Source organism: Schistocerca serialis, chromosome 5, assembly GCF_023864345.2.
Source record: "Schistocerca serialis cubense isolate TAMUIC-IGC-003099 chromosome 5, iqSchSeri2.2, whole genome shotgun sequence".
Classification (NCBI taxonomy): domain Eukaryota; kingdom Metazoa; phylum Arthropoda; class Insecta; order Orthoptera; family Acrididae; genus Schistocerca; species Schistocerca serialis.
Window position 1 is genome coordinate 299569823 of NC_064642.1, and position 25453 is coordinate 299595275.

The 25453-nt window shown below is 42.2% G+C and overlaps 1 protein-coding gene across 5 annotated transcripts in view; it reads right to left on the minus strand.

Annotated features, from left to right (window-relative positions):
• LOC126481604 (UDP-glucosyltransferase 2-like) overlaps positions 1-25453 on the minus strand; it is a 725388-nt gene that overhangs the window by 143960 nt on the left and 555975 nt on the right. The gene's annotated exons all lie outside the window — the stretch shown is intronic.

The following is a 25453-nucleotide window of genomic DNA, read 5'->3' on the forward strand; positions in this document are numbered from 1 at the left end:
TATATGCATTGTTGTCTTTAGTGTCATATTTAGATATAAGTTATTGCATTTGCTGCTGCTGTTTGCCAGGCATAGTGCTACTGAATTTCACTTTGTATTACTCTGTTAAGCCAGTTTTACTACTGATTTTTTTTTTTTTTTGTTGCTGAACATTAGCTCATATTAGTTGTAATGTTGCATTTGCTTTGTTAATTTAAATTTACTGCCTCTTGCTTTGCCACTTTGCATTTTTTTGTCATTGCTCCATGTGTTAATTGTTTTGTGCTGCTGCATTGCCTCATCTCTTAGTTTAACATCTGAGCTCAGTAGATTTAAGTTAGCTTAAGAGGGGGTAACTATATAAGAGAATGAGTTGCGATGAATTGAAAGAAATGCATTGAGAAGTTATACAAAAAAAGTACAGAAAGCAGGTATAGGTAGGATTTTCTTGGAAATAAATGATGAGGTAAGATAATGGAAAATAAATAATGAGGTAAGAAATATGTGAACATATAAATACAGAAAGTATGCTTGGATAGGATTTTTTTTGGTGGAAACAAATGTTGAAATAAGACAAAATATCTATGGAATGAAGTTTTGGGTTGGACTGCAGTACCAAATGTTACACTGAAAACAAACCCTGTCCTTTCCTCCTGTGTTATTCTGCTATGTGTTTGTGTACTCTTGTGTATTTGTGTTTTTTCCGTCATTATGTGTTTAGCTACTAAGATTTATGTTGTAGAATTTTTCTCCCGAGGAGATCACGAATGTAAAATTTGAGAGATTAGAGCGCGCACGGAGGCTTTCAGACAGTCGTTCTTCCCGCGAACCATACGCGACTGGAACAGGAAAGGGAGGTAATGACAGTGGCACGTAAAGTGCCCTCCGCCACACACCGTTGGGTGGCTTGCGGAGTATCAATGTAGATGTAGATGTAGAATACTGTTATCCTCAAATATAATTTGCAATAATAATATGTTATTTACTTTGTAAAGATGTTTAGACATTATTAATTCTGTTCTGTTTCAATGCTCATTTGTGAAATTAATATTTCGAAAACTATTCTCATTATTTTATATATTTAACTATGTCATAATTCCTGTAACACTAATGTATATGTTTATTTCTATTCTTTTGTAAAGCCTGTATTGTTATAAAATTGTAATTGACACCAGTTTTTCAAATTAAGTAACTTGTAAGCATTCATTTCCCTGCACACATTTCTGTTGGTCGTAGTATATGCACAGTATGTGAAAAAAAGAGGACTGTTAGTGTTTGCACGTGTGTTAATAATTCAGCAACGGACTGGATAACAGCATTGCTGGTTCTAAGGACATTTCAAAAAAAAATTTTGTGAGTACACAAGGGGTGGTTCATGGACTTGCTATATTCTCCGCAAGACTCTTCAATGTGATTGTGCACCTGCACAGTCACAGCAGATGGCTGCTAGCCATCTCTACAAGGACTACAGTGGGTCTACACCTTTGATGACTCACCAATATCATTATTTCTACAAGGACTGCGCTGGGTCTGCACCTCTGGTGGCCCACCAATACCGTAATCTCTACCAGGACTACGGTTGATCTGCTCTGTGATGACCTACCTACCAATATTCTTCAAAACTTCGAATGACTCTGCTGTGGGTTTGCTCTGTTGTGGCCCATTACCTGTCTGCATGTCAAGAGTCAGCACTGTCTTTCCATTGGAAGGACAACACTACTTCTTCAGGACTGCATGGAAATCCACTACTTCCGTGTGCATTTGCTTTTACTGCTCAGACTTTGAGAAAAACACTGCTATTTTACTATGATGAACGGTCAGGACTGTCTTTATGGACTGTGAGAAAATTTTAGCTTTTGGCCAACATTGTATCAATAAGTGTGTGCATTTGATATCTTTGTTATTGTAATTGTGAAAAATTTTTTAACAAATATGTATTGGCCAGTGCCCAAAACAATTTGTAAAATTTTTTGTGGGGAGCATGGGGGCTATGTAAGTAGGCTGTTTAGGTTTTATTATTGGTAACGCCACGTAGCGCTCTGTATGAAAATCACTGGCTGTGCTGTGTGCAGTCTGTGGCTAGTTTGCATTGTTGTCTGCCATTGTAGTGTTGGGCAGTTGGATGTCAACACCGCATAGCGTTGCGCAGTTGGAGGTGAGCCGCCAGCAGTGGTGGATGTGGGGAGAGAGATGGCGGAATTTTGAGAGCGGATGATCTGGACGTGTGTCCATCAGAAACAGTACATTTGTAGGACTGGATGTCGCGAACTGATATATATATATTATGACCTTTGAACACTATTAAGGTAAATACATTGTTTGTTCTCTATCAAAATCTTTCATTTGCTAACTATGCCTATCAGTAGTTAGTGCCTTCAGTAGTTAGAATGTTTTATTTAGCTGGCAGTAGTGGTGCTCGCTGTATCACAGTAGTTAGAGTAACGAAGATTTTTGTGAGGTAAGTGATTTGTGAAACGTATAGGTTAATGTTAATCAGGGATTTTTGAAAGTCAGATTGCGTTGCGCTAAAAATATTGTGTGTCAGTTTAGTGATGATCAGAATAGGTAAAGAGCGAAATGTCTGAGTACGTTCAGTTCTGCTCAGCTGTTTGAAAATCAATGTAAGAGGTTTATCAGCACAGTAATTCATTAATTTTTCAAAGGGGACGTTTCAGTTTTAATGATTACCATTCCAATCCACGTATCATGTCTGTGACACTATCTCCCCTATTTCGCGCTAATACAAAACGAGCTGCCCTTCTTTGTACTTTTTCGATATCATCTGTCAGTCCCGCCTGATGCGGATCCCACACCACACAGCAATACTCCAGAATAATGCGGACAAGCGTGGTGTAAGCAGTCTCTTTAGTAGACCTGTTGCACCTTCCAAGTGTTCTGCCAATGAATCGCAGTCTTTGGTTTGCTCTGCCCACAATATTATCTATGTGACAATTCCAATTTTGGTTACTTGTATTTGTAATCCCTAAGTATTTAGTTGAATTTACAGTCTTCAGATTTGTGTGACTTATCGCGTAATCGAAATTTAGCTGATTTCTTTTAGTACTCATGTGAATAACTTCACACTTTTCCTTATTCAGGGTCAATTGCCACTTTTCGCGCCATACAGATATCTTATCTAAATCATTTTGTAAGTCGTTTTGATCATCTGATGACTTTACAAGACGGTAAATCACAGCATCATCTGCAAACAATCTAAGATGGCTACTCAGATTGTCTCCTATGGGCCGGCCGGTGTGGCCAAGCGGTTCTAGGCGCTACAGTCTGGAACCGCGCGACCGCTACGGTCGCAGGTTCGAATCCTGCCTCGGGCATGGACGTGTGTGATGTCCTTAGGTTAGTTAGGTTTAAGTAGTTCTAAGTTCTAGGGGACTGATGACCTCAGCAGTTAAGGCCCATAGTGCTCAGAGCCATTTGAACCATTTTTTGTCTCCGATGTCGTTAATGTAGATCAGGAACAATAGAGGGCCTATAACACGTCCTTGGGGAACGCCGGACATTACTTCTGTTTTACTCGATGACTTTCCGGCTATTACTACGAATTGTGACCTTACTGAGAGGAAATCACGAATCCAGTCGCACAACTGAGGCGATACTCCGTAAGCATGCAGTTTGGTTAGAAGACGCTTGTGAGGAACGGTGTCGAAAGCCTTCTGGAAATCTAAAAATATGGAATGAATTTGACATCCCCTGTCGATAGCACTTATTACTTCATGAGTATAAAGAGCTAATTGTGTTTCACAAGAACTACATTTTCTGAAACCGTGCTGACTATGTGTCAATAAATCGTTTTCTTCGAGGTACTTCATAATGTTAGAATACAGTATATGTTCCAAAACCCTACTACAAATCGACGTTAGTGATACAGGCCTGCAATTCAGCGGATTACTCCTACTTCCCTTTTTGGGTACTGGTGTGACTTGAGCAATTTTCCTGTCTTTAGGTACGGATCTTTCTGCGAGCGAGTGGTTGTATATAATTGCTAAATATGGATCTATTTTATCAACATACTCTGAGAGGAACCTGACTGGTATACAATCTGGACCGGAGGCCTTGCCTTTATTAATTGATTTAAGCTGCTTCGTTACTCCTAGGATATCTACTTCCATGTTTCTCACCTTGGCAGCAGTTCTACATTGGAATTCAGGAATATTTACTTCATTTTCTTTGGTGAAGGAGTTTCAGAAAACCGTGTCTAATAACTCTGCTTTAGTGGCACTGTAATCAGTGACTTCACCGTTGTTATCGCGCAGTGAAGGTATTGAGTGTGTCTTGCCACTGGTGTGCTTTACGTATGACCAGAATCTCTTTGCGTTTTCTGCCAGATTTGGAGACAGAATTTCGTTGTGGAAATTATTAAAAGCATCTCGCATTGAAGTACGCGCCATATTTTGAACTGCTGTAAAACTTCGCCAATCTTGGGGATTTTGGGTTCTTTTAAATTTGGCATGCTTTTTTCGTTGCTTGCGCAACAACGATCTGACCCGTTTAGTGTACCATGGGGGACCAGTACCATCACTTATTAATTTATGTGGTATATATCTCTCAATTGCTGTCGATACTATCTCTTTGAAAACATTCCACAACTTTTCTACGCTGACGTGATCAGAGCGGAAGTAGTGGAGACTGTCTCTTAAAAAGGCGTTAAGAGCATTTTTGTCAGCTTTTTTTAAATAGATATACTTTGCGTTTCTTTTTGATGGTTGTAGGTGTTACGGTATTCAGCCTAGCAGCAACTGCCTTGTGGTCGCTAATCCCTGTATTCGTCACAATACTCACTATTTGTCCAGGATTATTTGTCGCAAAAGGTCAACTATGCTTTCGCAATTCAGTACAATTTAGGATGACGTCTTATGCCACCCTTTGCAGCCTGTCGCACCCAGTGTGCTCGTTAGCCACCGGCAGAGCCTCCTTCACTTCGTGGACGAGATCCCGCGGCAGATGTACCTGCATGCAATTTCCTGAGGGGCTCAATTACCCGACCAATCTTGGAGTTCCCACGGTCTAGCATATACTCCCTCTGCACTTTTTCGGACTGGACACGAAAACTGGCCGCTGGAGAGGCATACCGTGCCGGCTAAGAATGATTATCGGTACTGTGTAGCACCTCGTACCTGTTTGCAAAGGTGTAGGGAGCCAGCAGTGCGCCTGTTCCCTCTTCCACCTTCCGCACAGTGACACACGAACCCACCACTGTATGTCACTCACTTTCGTTCGTTCCCGCTTGATCTCCCGCATATAGGTATAGGGTAACGGTGTTAACTGTTAGCAAATTTTGCTACTTCAGCTAGCATACTTATTGACGAGTCAGAGTAGTTACACAGAGTGTAACTTAACGATGACATTTACGAAATCTTCACGTCACACGTCACGATAAGCAGGCCGAGAGACTGTTCAAAGTGGGAAGAGTAAAAACCTAGTACTTAATTTACATGAGCAACATTCGGATCCAGTAAGTATGCAGACTGAAACCAAGTCTGAGTGGAAGTAATTGGGCACCGCCTGATGACTTGTAAGCACAGTAGGATCCTCACACAGACTGAAGTCTTGTTTCCCAGAATGGCGTTGTATACAATCTCAGCAGACGAATTCTGCCAATGTGATGTGTAGCTACAGCGCGTGTGGCCACGACGCACTTATTTATTTACTTGGCCTTATGCAATAGCCATTTTTCCAGCGAAAGTGAATATTTACAAATTGATTTCTTTACCAAACGTTGAAAATAGGCGTTTCAGGTTAAACTAATACCATTTAAACATCATGCTGGTTTTGAATTGAAGTGGGAGAAGTCAAACCACTATTATGTTTCACTGTTCACAGAATCACAATAGCAGTGAGAAGTAATTGCTGATTCAAATGGCTCTGAGCACTATGGGACTTAACATCTATGGTCATCAGTCCCCTAGAATTTAGAACTACTTAAACCTAACTAACCTAAGGAGATCACACAACACCCAGTCATCACGAGGCAGAGAAAATCCCTGACCCCGCCGGGAATCGAACCCGGGAACCCGGGCGCGGGAAGCGAGAACGCTACCGCACGACCACGAGCTGCGGACTGAAGTAATTGCTCTCCGGCGCTGTAGACACTTCTCCATTTACATCGTGTATAAATATGTTCTTCATACGAAATCCTATAGAGACTGTACGAGCTGACAGCTGCCCATCTTTCAATTTCAAGAGTGCACCTCGACAGCATCCTTCTTACTCACCACTGATTGCTCAACGCCGTCCACGTGTCATAACATATCACCCTGGAGTGAATTATCATCTAGTCTTACATCTGCTTTATGTATGTATATCCACTACTTTCATTTAACCGGCAATACTGAGGCTCTGAAACAAATCTGTCTGAAATAGTCACGCGCGGAATCGCGGGGGAGGGGACGACGACGAAAAATTGGGTAGGAAGCTTTTGGTTTAGCCATGACTAACGGCCATTTTTATAGCCATAGCTATGATACAGCATATTAAGAAATGTTCGAACGACGAACCAGAGCTGGCGCCCAGACAAATTGTGCGAATCGATTAATTCTTTCTACAAAATATTTTAATTGGGCTGAAATTAATGCTCAGCTAATGACACCACCTGCATGTGCACCGTTCGGGTTTTAAGTGTAGAAACTGTCACACTTAAATAACTCCGAACTGGAGCGAGACTGATGGTTCATATTGGAATCACCGGTGTGTCGGATCTTGGCCTGAGGCAAATCTTAACAGCTTGATTTGAATTTTAAGTGCAGACACATGTTTTTCTTTAAGTTTTTTGAAGTGCGCCACTTCAACACTCGAAACTTGAATGTAAAGTCAAAACGAAATTTTTTTATCCATTAATCTTTATCCATTGTCGAGATACGACGCCTTGAAGTCGAGCTTAATGTTGCATGTAAAATCCGTTCTTACTTGAACTGAATGCGCAGCAACTGTTTAAAGTGAATTAAATAAACAAGAAATGTATTCTTACTACAAAATTGAAATTTGCAAGAAGGTAGACAAATACATGTACTTAATGGTCGTCCTGTTGTTTTGTGAAAGCATTATCCGTATCCACGATGTAAGTAACAGGATTCTAAAGACAATTAAAAATCCCATTCCAGATCAATCTTCGCTCAAGTAAACAAAAATGCATATAGGTTGTCAACCTACAGCGACCTAATTTCAAAATTATGGCAGGGTAAAAGTTGGCAACCAGAATGAAAAACGGTCCTATAAAAGCGCAAAAAGGCAAGTATATAAAGAGTCAGCGCTTTTTTACGTTTTGTAGTTTAAAGACACTGATCCTGTGCCTAAAATCCAGATGATTCGCCAGCCTTAGTAACCAACATGTTACGAGTGCTGTCCAGAAAGTAAGTTCCGGTTGGTCGTGAAATGGACACCACGGTGAAAACTCGATGAAACTTTGCACAGATGTGTTGGGTAGTGTCTCTAGTATGACCGCCGATCGCATCAAGACGCTCTGTACAGTTGTGAGCGCACTGTGAGCGACTAAAGGTGCCTAGATCAACGATGTCTCACTTCAAGTAGGAGGGCCCGCTGAGAGTCTTCGCCTTAATGAATGCAGCCCACCTAACACAACTGCCACGCACTTCCTTCTTCATGGGAATTCTCAGTTGCACTCTGCAGGGGCAGTGAAGACGCTCCTGCAGCCTTTCCGATGGGAAGTGTTCGATCACCCACAACGCAGCCCTAATTGGCTCGTCCTGAGTACCATCTCTGTTCACATGAAACGCTGGATACTAAGACAACACTTGGGCGCAGGCTACGCGCTATAGACCAGCGCAGAGAATGATCAGAAAGCACAGGCGGCTGCCTTCTATGACGATCATGTTGGAAATTTAGTATAACCGTCCGACAAATGTCTAAGTCGGAGCGGCGACTATACAGATAAGTATCTTGAAAGTGTAGCTAACTCTTGCAAATAAATTGTTTCTGATTTTCACTGTGGTTTCCATTTAGCAACCGATCGGAACTTACTTTCTGGACAACCCTCGTATATCATATGGCTGCATACATGACACGATGCATTACTGTACATTAGGTGACGTGGATACTATAACAAGTGAAAAATCGCGGATATATCAAAATATTTGATTTAAATGTCTTTGAAGTTGCCAGATGCGTCGAAAAGCTTCTTTTACAAGCCTAACTCTGCCCAGGACATATTAACCATTTTTATGCTGCGATAGAAGTATTTCTCATTCTGTACCACATGGCAGAGGTCTGTGAACTCATTTGGAAATTCGTCGCAGTACAGAGTTGCTAGAACTTTCATCCTTTTTAGGTGCAAAGGATAACAGTCATGATCCAACGTGACGCTCGTTACAGTTGTGGTGTCTCGTCTAAACAGTTTTGACAATGAAAACCAAGTTTCCGATGGAATGATGGGTTGTATTGATGCTTAATATTTTCCTTTCGATTGTTGAAAGATCTGACACATCGGTGTATATTCCGGAAGGTTTATATTTTTAACCCACCAATGAAACCCGTACAGACGAGTAGAATAAAGTTAGCCATAAATCATACCAATTTTCGCCAGATGATCCACCATTTTGTTACTTGATCCCATTTCCATAGTAATAGGATATGGCATTCACACTGGTAGACCAATTTAAGTATGTCAAGGACATGGCCGTTAGTTTTCGAGCACATTCCAGTTTTTCTATGACTTCCAAGGTCCTCTGTGAATCCGTGACAATAAGGATGTCGTCTAACATATTTTCTGTATATACACTGAAGCGCCAAAGAATCTGGTGTAGGCATAGGTATTCAAATACAGAGATATGTAAGCAGGAAGAATACGGTGCTTTGGTCCGCAGCGCCTATATAAGACAACAAGTGTCTGGCGCATTTGTTAGATCGATTATTCCTGTTACAATTGCAGATTATCAAGATTTAAGTGAGATCGAACGTGGTGTTATAGTCGGCGCACGAGCATCTCCGAGGGAGCGATGACGTGGGGATTTTCGCGTACGATCATTTCACGAGTGTACTGTGAATATTGGGAATCAGGTAAAACATCAAATTGCCGACATCGCTCCGGACGGAAAAAAATTCTTCAAGAACGGGACGAACGACGACTGAAGAGAATCGTTCAACGTGACAGAAGTGCGACCCTTCGGAAAATTGCTGCAGATTTCAATGCTGGGCCATCAACAAGTGTCAGCGTGCGAACCATTCAACGAAATATCATCGATATGGGCATTAGGGGTCGAAGGTTCTCACGTGTATCCTTGATGACTGCACTACGCAAAAGCTTTATGCCTCCTCTGGGCCCGTCAACACCGAGGTTGGACTGTAGATGACTGCAAAGATGTTGTCTGGATGGGCGAGTCTCGTTTCAAATTGCATCGAGTGGATGGGCGTGTACGGGTATGGAGATAACCTCATGGACTGTTAAAGCTGGTGGAGGCACTGTAATATTGTGGGGCGTGTGAAGTTGGAGTGGTATGGGACCCTGATACCTCTTGATACATCTCTGAGAGGTGACACGTACGTCAGAATCTGTCTAATCACCTACATCCACTCATGTCCATTGTACATTCCGACGGACTTGGACAATTCCAGCAGCACAATGCGACATTCCACACCTCCAGAATTGCTACAGAGTGGCTCCAGGTACACTCTCCTGAGTTTAAACACTTCCGCTGGCCACCAAACTCCCAGAAATGAATATTATTGAGCTTATATGGGATGCCCTGCAACGTGCTGTTCAGAAGAGATCTCCAACCCCTCGTACTCTTACGGATTTGGCTCGAAGACTTCGTAAGTAATAGGACCCAGTACGTTGTCCTCGGTGGTGAGTGTTCATCGGAGGTGAGGGTATCATCTGGAGTGCCCCAGGGAAGTGTGGTAGGTCCGCTGTTGTTTTCTATCTACATAAATGATCTTTTGGATAGGTTGGATAGCAATGTGCAGCTGTTTGCTGATGATGCTGTGGTGTACGGGAAGGTTTCGTCGTTGAGTGACTGTAGGAGGATACAAGATGACTTGGACAGGATTTGTGATTGGTGTAAACAATGGCAGCTAACTCTAAATATAGATAAATGTAAACTAATGCAGATGAATAGGAAAAAGATTCCCGTAATGTTTGAATACTCCATTAGTAGTGTAGCGCTTGACAAAGTCAAGTCTATTAAATATTTGGGCGTAACATTGCAGAGCGATATGAAGTGGGACAAGCATGTAATGGCAGTTGTGGGGAAGGCGGATAGTCGTCTTAGGGTCATTGGTAGAATTTTGGAAGATGTGGTTCATCTGTAATGGAGACCGCTTATAAAACACTAATACAACCTATTCTTGAGTACTGCGCGAGCGTTTGGGATCCCTGTCAGGTCGGATTGAGGGAGGACATAGAAGAAATTCAGAGGCGGGCTGCTAGATTTGCTACTGGTAGGTTTGATTATGACGCGAGTTTCACGGAAATGCATCAGAAACTCGGGTGGGAGTCTCTAGAGGAAAGGGGGCGTTCTTTTCGTGAATCGCTACTGAGGAAATTTAGAGAACCAGCATTTGAGGCTGACTGCAGTACAATTTTACTGCCGCCAACTTATATTTCGCGAAAAGACCACAAAGATAAGATAAGAGAGATTAGGGCTCGTACAGAGGCATATAGGCAGTTATTTTTCCCTCGTTCGGTTTGGGAGTGGAACAGGGAGAGAAGATGCTAGTTGTGGTACGAGGTACCCTCCGCTACGCACCGTATGGTGGATTGCGGAGTATGTATGTAGATGTAGATGTAGATTTATGGACAGCCCTGCAGGATTAATGGTGTCAATTCCTCCCAGTACTACTTCAGACATTAGTCGAGTCCACGCCACGTCTTGTTGCGGCACTTCTGCGTCCTCGCGAGGGCCCTGCAAGATATTAGACAAGTGTACCAGTTTCTTGGGCTCTTCAGTGTATAAGGGCTCTCTTGATAGCGAGAGCTTCGGCAGTGAAGAGCTGGCTTTCGGTGGGAGCTCAAACATAGCCCAAAATAGTGTATCCTTCCAGAAGTCAGCAAAGCAAGTGAACTGTCATCCACGACAGTTCTTCGCCCTAGCTGCTGTTGTCTCCCAGCTGTGATAGCAACTCCACGTTGACATTTTATTACAGACCAAATATGACGTTCGTAGTAGGAATTGATCTAGTATGCAACTTAAAAGAGAAGGCTGCAAACAAGTAAAACGTTCCAGAGCATCATGACCCCAGGAGTGAGGATTCTTTATATAAACAGAGTAACATGGTGGAATGGTGCGTGTGGAGTTTGTATGCTGTTCAAACATGAATTTTTCGTGGTTTTGGGAGAAGAGTAGTTTCACTAACAGAGCAGTAAACACACAAGTGAACAACACGAACACTAAAGGAGAGTGGACAAAAATATGGAAATAGCAAAAAACCCACCGCATCACCATGCCTAATACGGTGCAGAATACTATTAGCATTCAAAACAGCTTTCAGTCATCTCGGAATAGATAAATATAGGTCCTGCGGGCTTTCAAGAGAATCTTATACTCTTCTTCCTACAAAATAGTGGCATGTTCTGGTAACAATGGTGGAGGTGGAGAGTGATCATGCAGCACTCTCTCCAAAGTAGTGCACTAAGGCTCAATTGTACTGAGATTTGGCGGCAGTGGTAGCCAGGCGAGATACAACAGTTCATCCTCGTGCTCACAAAACCAGTCCTGGACGATGCGAGCTGTGTGAAGAAACGCCCTGTAATCTCGTAACACAGGTTCACCGCTGAGGAACAAACGTTGTACCATGAGATAGATCTGATCAGCCAATATAGATATATTTATACCTTGGCATGAATCCGACTTTGCAATGTAGCAACGGGGCACAACATTCGAACGCTGGCTTGGTGTCTCGGTTATTGTTCGTCACCGACACAGCGCTTGGTTGGTTTCAGGAATCGCGTTATCAAATCAGTACTCGGGATTTTGAAATTATTCAGAATTTTCCTCTCGATTTTCGATGTATTGCTAAAGCAAATACTTCCGACCCAACTCTTTAGATAGTTTTGCTGTACGTAAGCTATGAGTGGCCAAGTAATTTGAAACAAATTCACCACCCAGTGGGGCGTCGCTACTTTTTCGCACTGTCACGCTCTATCCATGTGGTCAGGTGTTCTAATACTCCACATGGAGAATGTCGATGCTCGGATTGTGATTCATCGCTCGCTCCAGAGGAAAGTTTTGTTACTGTTGCATCAATAGTCACTGGGGCGTGGTGTAAACAAAGCAATACGTCCGACATCATTCTATTCGGCAGGGCATGGAATCCCAAATTCAGAAAATGACCTCTCGTTGTAATGCCTGTGCAGAGCATCAACCCTCTGCAACGTAGCGCATCTTTTAGTCTCCATAGCTACTCATACATCCTGATTTCAGACCACAGCTACATATACAAATTGATTTCGTGGGTCCGTTCTGCGTTGATGAGTGTTGTAGACGGATACAGTAAATTTTCTTTTGTTGTTCCCATGAATCCACCTTTACTGCAAGCTCTGTATCGGCTTTGTCCTCTAGTTTTTGTCTTGACGGTCCTTGTCTCGGACAATGGAGCACAGTTAACGTCTGCCGATTTTCAACCAACAGTTTTGTGCCGAGAACGGCATACAGGTTGCAACTACTGCTCCTTTTCACCCTCTGCCTAATGGTGAAGCTGAATGTTCAAAAGTCACTTGGATAAACTCTGTTTCTACCATACACAGTTGCAAGGCTTAAAAATTTTTATTTCCTCCTACTGCCCATTGCTACATGATGGGGAGTCGTCGGCAGAATTATGACATGCTCGTCATCATCGTAGCCAGTTACATCTTCTGCGACTGCTGCGGGAACGGTTCATTCCGCCGGGTCAGACGAAGTTTCAATAGCGGTGTGAAGTTGTCTTTAAAGTTTTTGGCAAGAAACAGCGTTGGGAGCACGGTGTCATCACACAGGTCTTGGGTCGTTTCTCTTACGTTGGTGAGAGGTCCTCCGGGCTGCATCGGCATCACCAGAGCCATCTGCAGAGCTCTTATGTCTGTGATTCTGCCGCAGCATTTTTGTCCACAGATTCAGCTCGCCGCTGAGGTCCGCAGCAACAGTCGGCTCCGCCTATCCGCCCGTTTCGGTAGGTGCAATACAGGGCGGTGCCGATGAAGATCGACGTCGCGCCGTCGCCTCCGCCGTCGCTGACGGTCCAGCTGCATGAGCCGATGTCCGTGGAAGCGCCGCTCCCGGACAGCCATCTCGGGGCCCTGGAGTCCCGCATGCAGTCAACTCGACAACATGGTTGCGCCACTGGATGCTAGCGTGCATCCTGACGCTGGTCTTTCGCCTGACGTTCCTGGTCACTGGATACCAGACTGCGGACAGGGAGCTACCATCGGTCGTCATTACACTCCCTGTCTCCTCAACTAGGTCCGCATTCAGGTCTTGCCCCACGACGACGGTTCGGAGGTTTGAGGATGAGGTAAGGGGGTTGGGACGGTGGTGGTGGTAGTGGTGGTGGTGGTGGTGGTGGGGGGGTGTGGACATGAGGAACACGGTGTCGTCCGAAGAACGAGGTCCCATGTCAAAGTTGGAACCACAAGTAGGGACTGTCGCTGTCACACACAGCAACGAGTGAGAGATGTTGGCGTAGCCACACCCTCAAGATGTTCCATGCGCCGCGCGGGATTAGCCGAGCGGTCAGGGGCGCTGCAGTCATGGACTGTGCGGCTGGTCCCGGCGGAGGTTCGAGTCCTCCCTCTGGCATGGGTGTGTGTGTTTGTCCTTAGGATAATTTAGGTTAAGTACTGTGTAAGCTTAGGGACTGATGACCTTAGCAGTTAAGTCCCATAAGATTTAACATACATTTGAACATTTTTGAACATGTTCCATGCGTCGCCGCCGCTGGATGAGTTCCTACGTCAGAGCTCAGTGCCGCTCAACCCACTCAGCGATCATTGTTTACGATGACAGCACAGTTTTACTTCAGATCCAGCAGCACGAAGGCTACCCAGATTATAATGACGTCTTGTTCTATCGCTGCGGTGGGCGGGGACACTATAACATTCCTACATTCAGTACTAATACGGCAGTGGTAGGGAATTATGTTTGCCTGTGTCTCTGATACTTTGCTTTGTGTAAAGTGTCAAAAGATGCGCTGCAATAAAAAAAATACCATCAATTGTGAGGTGCGTTCTACCTTCGTTGGCAAACCAATTGAAATTTATCGCTGCCTCTGTGATCTCTGTGATCTGCATGGAAAAGTGATAACGAGTGAAAACCAGGTAAGGAAATGATGCTTTGATTTTAAAAAATGACCGTACCAATGTTCACCATGAGGACCGCAGTGGTAGGCTTAGCCTAGTGACTGGCGAACTGGTAATGAAACTCGTCGTTTTACGATTACGTAACTTTCGCAACATTTTCCTTAAATCTGTGCCGGAAATGTTTGGTCACTACAAAGTTTGTGCTAGTTGGCTACAGCACTAACCTTTCTCAAGGATCAAATCCTTAACTTCTACACAAATATGGCAGTAAAAGAAACAGTCTCAGTAATTAAAAATAATTTGCTTGAATGTAAAAGATCAGTCTACCTAAAATTTATGCAGTTGTGAACTTCTAACTTCAGTGCTATGACATACTTACTTCCGCTTTAATAACAATTTTAAGAACAGGAAGATGGCCCCGCAATACGCAGTTGCCTAGCTAGCCCGCTAGCCAACTTTTACATAAATCGTTTAGAAACATTCTTTCCGAACGCTCATTTGACAACAAAGATAAAAATGATGTTTTACAAATGCTATGTGGATGACGCACTTACGTTATTTGATGGAACAGTGGAAGAAATTTATCAGTTTGGAAAACAGCTTAACAAACTCAATCAGAACATAAAATCTTCTCTTGAAAATGGAACCGATAATGGCATAAACTTCTTGGCTGTGAAAATTAGTAAATACAATGGTAAACGTAAATGAAAAATATGCCGAACCGACTACAACAGAGACCACAATCAACAGCTCATCATGTCACCTCAAAGAACATGAAATGACATATTATAGGACAATTGTCAACAGAATGGTAAAAACCCCTTTCAACACTGAACATAGACTAAAAGCAATGAAACCAATAGCCTACAATAATGGTTACTCACCTGACACCACCATAAACTTCACAATAGAATTAAAAACAAATTCAGTAACAAAGATAGTTCTATGTCCAAAACAAACAGTACTTTAGCACAAATAGCTCCTCAAAACTCTGTGAACTATTTCCGCATACCACTCCCTGACCAAGTGTCACATGAAACTGCGAATTTTTGTTGTGCCAGAAATATCAAAATAATTTTTGGCACAAACAATAAAGTGAAACACAAAATTGTTCACAGCTTAAAAACTGAAGTGCAAGCACACCATGGGTGTGGCATTGATAAACTAAACTGTTCTGTGTGTCCCAAATTTTACATTGGCCAAACTGGTAGGAGTTTAACGTGTGATTCCAGGAACACAGGGATGCTGTCAGGCTCAACAATTTAAATTCGCTACTCACTTTTTCCAATATGGAAACACTGACATAAGTATAAAAGAAGACATAGAAATATTTCATTTCGCCAAAAAAGAACTGCAGATGAATTTCTTAGAGAAATTAGTAATATAAAGCCACATTCACAATAAAACTGGCTGCATACGGAATGATCAACTAGAATAAGAAAACCAAATGTACATCCAAAATTTCAAACAACTCTTATAATTTGAAACGATAGAAACAGTTACTCTACCGATCGAAAGTTCTTCATTGGCTATTTCCAGCGCCTTCAAACCCAAATTATAAAATGTTAAACTGTGTAAAATATCTGTACTATGTAGAAATGTCTTTGAAGTAACTCCAGAAGGTATATTTTGATGTATACTCTTTTGAATATTCTCTTTGTTAGACTTAGGAAAACAAATTCTTATGACAGTATATGTATGTGCTTTGTTGAAAGAAATATTCTATCATTAACTTACTTATTACTACACATGTTTCTATAATCAAATTTTCTCCTTATGTCAAGTCCAAATGACTTAACGACGTAGCAAAATTTTAAGGAAACCCAGTGGAAGGTTATGTAAGACGTGTATATTTCTATTGTTTATTGTCAAATCACAATTTATGAACGATGTTTATATTTTATTAATAGGATTAAATAGGAATAATTAATATTTGTCATGTTGGAAATAATTGTGGTAGCAGGGAATGTCTTCACCGAAGTATTGTTGACAAGAGAGACCGCAAATTGATATAATTTTAAAAAGGGCGGGAGAGACCGCGTGTGGGTACATTTTAAGAAAAGAGCGGGAAAGACAGTGCATTGATACATTTTGTAATGGTAGCAGGGATTGTCTGCACCAGAAAGCATTGTTGGCAGGAGAGACCGCACTTTAGCGTTCGTAGGAAGTCAGTAGTTTGGTGCAGACATTCCCTGCTACCACAATTATTTCCAACATGACAAATATTAACTATTCCTACTTAATCCTATTAATAATATATAAACATCGTTCATAAATTGTGATTTGACAATAAACTATAGAAATATACACGTCTTACAAGTGTAACATATCCGTACACATATTACATTCTTTGTCACATATCAGCAACCTATGTATATAAACGCATCAGCCATCTTGTTTTTAGTTCAGTTCAGGGGTCAGTATGGCGTGTAAAAGAAAACAAAACGTCTATCTTATAATACTTAAAGGTTGGCTTCTCAGAAAGTAAGGGTAATGAATAGAACACATGGTACAGTAACACTATGTAATCACAAAAACAATGAATAGAACACATGGTACAGTAACACTATGTAATCACAAAAACTTTGTTAATTTTAGGACGCAAATGTAAAATGAGAAACCGTTCGTAAACTATGGATCCCAAAAACTGCGTTATACTTTAGGACACAAAATTAAAACCTGTCTGCTGTTTGATTCTTATGATGAATCTAATATATATTTGCTGTGAAACAGCCATGTTGTTTCAAACTGTACAAACGTAAAACTTGCAAGAAGTCAACGCTACTATCTGACGATAGGCTCAGGCCTGAAACTGGTAACTGTATAATAAAACCATTCTAAGAAAACTTGTGTCTAGTTGCAGTATTTCCTACAGTGTAATTTACGAAAACATCTGCAGTGTTCTCCAACCAAAATGGTGAAAATAATTGTTCAAAGTTACGACCGCCAGTCTCAATGTATGCATGGTAACGGCGCACGAAGTTCTGCCACATTCTCTCAAAGATCCGAGGTATCTCTTGTACCAGGAGACAAATAGCTTAGACTCCAGCAAGCAGGTCTTCATCCATTTCTGCAGAGGTTTCGTACACGAACTTCTTGAGGTAACCTCGGAGGAAAAAATTCAGAGTTATGAGATTCGGCTGTCGCACTGTCCGTGAGATAGGACATCCGCTTCCAGTCTAATGATGAGGGTACGTGTTGTTCAGGTGCTCGTAGACTTTAACATCGAAGTGGGCTGATGCACCATCGTGTTGCAACGACATCCTTTTACGGACTGGATTCAGTCTCCAAGAATTGTGGCAGTACATCTCACAGGAACAGCAGATAATGTGAACCAGTCAAATGGGGAAACAGCAAATTATGTCCTGTTAGGTGATCTTGGACAATGCGCACCCATACCTTGACAGAGTTTATTTGCTGGTTTCCACTGATGTATGAGGCGTTTGGACTGACCTCTCTCCAGTTATGGCTGTCGCGGCAGGCGAAAGCACTATCACGGCTGAATGAGGCCTCGTCTGTACGAACAGCACTGCTGTGGCTAATCGACTGAGAGAAGTGGACGTGAGGCTCAAAATCCGTTGATCCCAGTATTTGCAAATATTCTTATGATAAGGGTGTAATACATGTTTCACTAGTACTCTCCACACTGTATCCTTCAGATTGCGTGTTTCACACACAAGTTGATGGATGCATATTGCTGAGTAGTCGGCCATCTCTTTAAAGTCTGATGATTGGATATGTCACTGGCGGGAACCTTTGCCAGCTCTCTGTGGTGTGAATGACCCCATCTCTAGTAAGCTAGTATCCACAGAAATAAACTTCTTCCAATTGGATGTCGCCTATTGGGAAAGCATTCTCCATGCATTCGTACTGCCTTACGGACAATACATCCTGCCACATGTAGTGGGACTTTGAATTTCGCCGCGCTACACTCGTTCCCTCAGATATAAATTATACCGTCGCAGCTGTATGAGCGCTCGACAGCAGAGAAAATACATAAGAAAATGAAGGTACAAAAATTGTAACCTCTTTTTGTTTTCTACCCGCTCTTGTCTCTTGAGAGCGGAAGCTTAACTTATTTATTAGCTAGTCTTCGTCGGATTAACACGGAAAAACTTATTGATGTGCAGACGTATTGTGGAAGTTTGTATGAAATTTGGAGAATGGAAGCAGCAACGTAAAACACATTGCATTCAATATCAAGATGGTTTTCATTTGTATACATTAGTAATTCCTGGACTATGAAATTTATTGCAAGATTTCGGAGCAGCTACGACTTTTCACGCAGAAATGAAGCAGGAGATATTTGGAGAACAAGACCTGGACGCCGCACGAGAGAAGACATATTAACATGGTAAAGAATGAACTCTTATCTACGCCATTTCCCCATATTAATCACATTTTGTTATCCTCTGTTCTCTTTCAAATAATTTTTGTAGCGGAAATTGGTTTGACTTTTGCTCAGAAACGCCACAAGGACCACCCGAACAACAGCTTTTCCGAATCACAAAGTCCGATAACTTTTCTGTAATACGAAGTCCGATTTGCATTTCATTCTTTCCCTTTTTCAAGGTAATTAACGATTTTAAAACCCCCTTATTATTCAAAATTTCTTCCCACGTTTTCACCCTTTTCTTTTCTTTTCTTCCCTTTTTCTTTTTTATTAACCACTACAACTGGTCATAGTGAGACGACAGATTGTCTGAAATAAACTTCTTCCAATTGGATGTCGCCTATTGGGAAAGCATTCTCCATCCGTTCGTACTGCCTTACGGACAATACATCCTGCCACACCTTACATTAAATGCATGTCTGTCAACTCTTGTGACGAGTAACGTACTATCTTTGACTATACGTCATGCACCGTAAACAGAAACACCCCTCACCAAGGACAGATCACAAGCTGTCCGATGAATGGGCAAATGACGCCGGAGACAGTGGGATGCATGTGGTCATCACATGAAACACGGGCTATGAGCTAACTGAGTACAGTATGTCTCTTTCGTTGTCAAGAGCGTACGCTCTTTATCACCCGTTGCCTGTTCCAGTGTACATCAGACATCCAGAATTTCTGTGAAGGTGCCGCAGAACTGCATGCGCCATTGCCATGCATGCACTGAGATTGGCGGTCGTCGCTTTGAACAACACTATGAGGCACGTTGTTGTTACGTACACAATAAATATTCATTTCCGACCACTGGTTTCCTATCTCAACATAATCGGTTGCGAACCCACTGTCACCAGTATCAGTCCGATGCAAAAGATTTGAGAGACCCTGTGTATCACTAAATCACTATCCCAGAACCAAACACTATCGCACGTTGCCCGTGTAACAAATTCCAGAAGTAACAAGAATTTCCTTTTTAATATTTCGCGTAATTATTGACCGAATTTAAAAATTTTAAATGCTTTCATAATCTGCTCATTAAGAGATATAATCTTATGTTAGAAGTTTACAATAAGATAAATATTACAGTCAGAAACTGTGTGTTTAACTTGTATGTAACTGACGGCGCGCGAACACGCGGACTTTATTTATGCAGTAGTTGAGAATACGAGCACTTAGCGACTTCCAACAAACTTCACACATAATTTCGAACTGTTGCAAAACTTTTTCTTGCTGACACCCACCACAAAATGATGGAAGACAAATAAGGCTTATCGCTTACTATATTTTCTCTGTTGATGAAGTCAGACTTCAGCATCAGACATAACGTTTTGATTTAATTCTTCTTTACTTTTGACTCTATTTCCTATACAGTTAGCACACTGTGTTCACACACTACTCAACGTATCTCCAAAAAAATTTATTGTACGGCGCATAATTCCGGAGCTATGAATATTTACATGAGCTTTTGCTTAAGATTTCGTGCAGTAACACTTCAACATCAGACATGACGTTTTGATCTTTACTTCATAACTATTCGATCCATTCGCAACGTACTTTGCAGACAGTATCTACATACATCATTGAATGTATCTACAGCATTACATCATTGTACGACTCGAAGTTCAGGAGCTATAAAGTCATAAACATTGAAATGCGCTAAGAATAGCTGTTGATGAGCGCAAATTATATAGACTATACTCATCCAATAATATTTGAGAACATTTCTCATGGGGAACAGCGGCCTGGCAAAAGTATTTTAAAAATGAACACCAACAGTGGTAGGCAGTGGCGGGTTCGTACAGTTATAACACACACTCTATTCACCGCCACCGCCTACCATCATGGTATGAGGGTCTGAAGATAGCCAAAAACTGACTGAAACCGGTTATCGCAAAATAAAGGTTTTTCCGGTCAAGACTCTTTGGTTCCTTTTTAAAGTATATTCATCGAATGTTTTATAATAAGAACACTTTGCGTTCAGGTGCTAACTTAAAGCACAATTTCAAACCTTTCCTACACTTTTTGTCACTTACACGCTGAAAATCAAATACTAATGTTCAAAACATTATCTCATTTGTAACGTAATCAGACGTTTGAAGCAGTTTTATTTGTGGGTGATCAATTCTGCACAGAATCTGGGATTTACTGGTGTATGAGAAGCTCAAACTCTTTCGCAAGTCACTAAATCGCAGTTCATGTGTGCTACCAATAAAGTGAGTGGGTATACCACGTTTGGAAGAAAGATGGAAGTAATATGTTAATGCAAAAAATTAAGATAGTATTACGTTTCCTATACGGAAGAGCATCGTGCGATCTCACCAATAAAAGTAGCAGACGACTCTGTCTTGATCTGCGTCCGTTCAGGTCAGAAACCCATCACGAGTGCTAAAGCAAAAAATCGCCTTTCAAATTTCTGCCGTCCGAAATTGTAGTAAATCACGATTATCGTCACTTTTGTCTTCAGTCGTTCGTAAGTTGCTTCTGAATTATATTTATTATTATTAAAATTATTATCATCATCTTGTTAGGGACTGTGGCCCGTCCAAGCAACTAAGTAAAAAACTGTTTGTTTTCACTGAATATGTGGTTTGTTTCCTTTTATTTAAGAAGATCCTCAGTGGCCTGTCACACATGTTTATTGCATGTCTGTAATAAATCTGTTACAAAATATTTCCAAATACCATAACGCACCCGGATGATCAACCCAAATTCAAATAGAGTGAATGACTGTGTAATCGATTGTTCACCCAAGCATACAGAAATCAGGATCAAGAAAACTAAATACACATCATTCTCGACATCAACTATACACTGCCTGACAAAAAAAGTGAAACATGCAGAATGGGCTAAGGAAACGAAATGAAACAGCACGGCTTGAGAGGGTGCGTGATGTTATTTTAGTGATTACTAAATGAAGTCAGTTTTATAAAGAACTTGGCAGTAAGAGTTCATTTATTAGTACGACTCTGAAAACCTCCTCTGGCCTGAAAGCATGCAGTGATTGTTGGAAAGGCTGTCAAAACCGTTGTATCCTCAGCTGAGGCAGGCTGGCCCACAAATACTGCAATTGGTCCTTCACATCCTCGATACCTACAGTGGGTCGAGGTTAATATCTGAGCTGGTCCCACACATGTTCTGTTAGGGACAAATATGGCATCTTGCTGGCCAAGGGAGTACGGCTACATCACGCAGGTAGTTGGTAGTGACACGTGTCATGTGTGATCCAGCATTGTCCTGTTGAAATATGACACTACGATTCTGTCGCATGAGAGGTAACACATGAGGGCGCTGAATGTCCTTGAGGTACCGTTGTGCTGTCAGAGTTGCTTCAATCACTAGCAGCCGTGAAGTGATGTAATACCCAATGGTCCCCCCCCCCCCCCACACACACACTGACGATAGGATAAACACCGCTGTGCCTCTGAAAAACGTTGGAAGAATTGGAGTTCTTCCCACGTCACCACCATGACAATAGTCATAAGGGGCAGTGTAGAACCATGATCTACCGCTGAATGCATTGCGACCTCATTCATCAGCAGACCATGCTTCCCAGTCACAGCAGCATTCCAAATGCAGCCCTATGTGTTGTGACGACAACGCCATCCTACGTCGGGACGGCAGGTGTGTAGTGCGGCTGGTGCTAGTTTCCAACTAATGGTTGCAGGACGACACAGAACGTTGCTGGGTGTTCACTACATGTTCTCAGTCGGTAGGTGGAGATGTGAATGAGTTGCAATGTGATTGGCGCACACTACGGTGATCCTCCTCTGTAATGATCAGAAGTGGTCCAACGGAACCTTGACAACGGGTATACCGGCCCTCTCTTTCCCCTGAAGTCAGTCACCGGTCCATTGTCACTACTGAATGTCCAACAAATCTGGATATTGCGCGATTAGACCAGACAGCTAAATGGACACATAGAATGAGATCACTTTCAAAAACTGTGAGATGGTGAAGCCAGGGTCTCACATGAGTACGAGGCCTCTCTCTGTCCTTCAAAGTGATCACTCACCGTCTGACACTGTTTCACGTCCCTTACATGTCGTGCGAGGCTTGGTGACAACACTAAACCCAAACAACACAAATACACTCTGGCGGTTATTATATCCGTCACAGAGAACTACAACTCTAGTGATTTATATAGCCGACAATGGTGTGGAGATGTATGATGTTGTATTGATATATATGTCTTCTGGGCGCTTCACTCTTTCTGTCAGGTAGTGTGGTTGCCACACGTATGTAGTACAAATGCAGCTGAATAATAAGTATGCTTGCATTCAGAAATGCACTTTGTCACTTTAAATGTATTGTCGTGCCAGAAGCATGCAACTCACACAACATTGTAAACAAACCAGCCTGAAACACATGTGCACCAGCCGTTATATGTGAACCCCGCGCGGGCTGTGGTTCTCGGCCAAAAGGAACAAAAATTTATGATTTGCTCTCGTGCATTCCGTACAATGGTAGTCGGCACATTTGTTCACTTCAGGAAAATATTTGTTTACTGTTTGAGAAATCACAGTCTATGAAACATGGTTAATGTACTAAATAAGCGGGATAAATAGAAATACTGTAGGGAGGAATGTGGGACAAACTCTACATTTATATTTTGGTACCGTTGCAAAAACGACAGTGCTGTCGATCTAAGGCAAGAACAGGAACAGAATTTTATTTTAAAGAGAAAGCAAACAACTTTTGTAACTCATACCTACCTTCTATTCACAAGTTATAAGAGTCTCTGGTTTGGCTGCACCTCATTTCGTTGCAGGATTTCAAGATAGTGTGGCGATGATTGAGCTCGATACTTGCGGTGAAGATAATTTGAAGAGAAACTCGCGCACTCGGACTTCGCAGAGCGGTACCTCACATGCTAGCCATACAAAAATGTCTGTCACAAAATTTCGTCCTGCGCATATTTCCGGTAGTAAATGGATGTTAAAGATTGGCAATCTGGCAACACAGTAATCATAAGATAGTAACTATCTCTGTCAGGATAGACCAGCAGTGCTGTGCAGCTGGTGCAGCGGATAGCGCTAAGGATTTGCTTGCAGGAGATCAAAGGGTCGATTCTGTGTCGAGGTATATTTATTTTTATTTGCCAGTTTCATTCTTCCTTACAATATTGTAGTATACACTGCGTCTTAAACCACACGTATCCGACATATTCGTAGTACAGGTGTGAACATAACAAAAACGTGGTCAGACTAATCAGAAACAGACAGCTAAAATCAATAACCTGTCATAGGAAAGAATAACTACATAAAAAATATCATTTACGAAACGCTAAAGATGATTGCGCGGTTAAATACCAGTCGTTTATACTAAATGCAGTACGTCCGCTCAGGTGTAACACATTAGCAAACAGTGACAACAGTAGTTTCCGTATTAATGACCGAATGACGTTTGCAAAAGAATATGTTGTCCTCGCAACAGACCCTCAAAGCGACCCCCCCCCCCCCCCCCCTGCACGTCCAAACATTGCTCTGGACTCTTCGCAACATGGCTGCACTCACAGATACAAGAGCAGCATGAATAAGTGCAATCTTTTATTCCACATGTGTCGGTGGAGTAACATGCACGTGCTCCTTCAAGTGTCCCATCAGGAAGAAATCCAGAGGACTCAGATCAGGTGAATGCGGGGGCCATATAACTGGACCTCCCAGTCCTAGCAATTTCCCTGAAAATGTTCTGTTTAAATACCGTCTCACATTAATTCCAAAGTGTGGAGGTGCACCATCACGTTGGAACCATAAAATCTGCCGAACATGAAGTGGAACATCTTTCACTGCGTCAAGCAAATAATTTGGGAGGAATATATGATACCTCCTTGCAGTCAACCGGTCGGGCAACAAGTAGAAACAGAAACTCCTGTCTTCCAATATTCCGGCCCAGCCATTGATGCCAAAGCGAACTTGATATCCACGGTCGCGGGTGACGTGCGGTTTAACGTCATACCAAAGGTGGGAATTGTGCATATTTAATACACCCTCGCGAGTGAACGCTGTTTCATCAGACCACATTACAATGTCTATGAAGTCGCAGTTGGCTTCCTGTTGTAGTTGAAACCATTGACAGAATTGCTTCCGCAGACAGCGGACTACAAGACGCAGGTGTTGCGTTAAAGAATAATGATAGAGGTGCAGCCAATGACCGTGCAGCACATCAACGACCGTGCGATGCGAGACACGTAGACTTTGCTACGCTGCGTGTACTTCGCTGCGGTTCTTGGTGTATGCCCCCAGAATAGCTTCCTCTGTAGCTGGAGTACGAACTCTGTCACGCGATGGCGGAAGGAGAGAATTTGTCTTCTGAAAGCGAAGTTCCACACGAGGGATCACTTTTTTTTCTGGATGACGTCGACCAGAATATCTAGCAGCATATTTATAAGCCACGACAGCTGCCCGATTATCAGATGCACCTACGACCAGAACCATATCCGCATATTCATCATTTCCGTATGCTACACATCTGCCACGATGTTTTTGGAATAACACAAGAAGAAAATTCGATATGTGTACAAATGTACATGGAGTTTGTCACGGTAGGATTAATCCGCTAGCAATTAGTCCCTTTGGTGAACAGCGCATTCAGTATAAACACGTCATTAGTCGCAGTGGGCTGTTCAGCCTAAGGCGCATTACCTCTCTTACACCTTTTTTTCTGCGTGTTCCGTCCTGATACTGCTAAGTGTAAAATGTTTTCCAATTACCCTGACGGTAACGGGCGTGATGTTTCCACATTTCCATCCATTATAATAACAACGACAGTAACGATATTAAATATATCTTATAAAAGTAAGTGTTCAATGTGCGTGCCGCTGAAACTCAGAAATGGTACGATAAGGG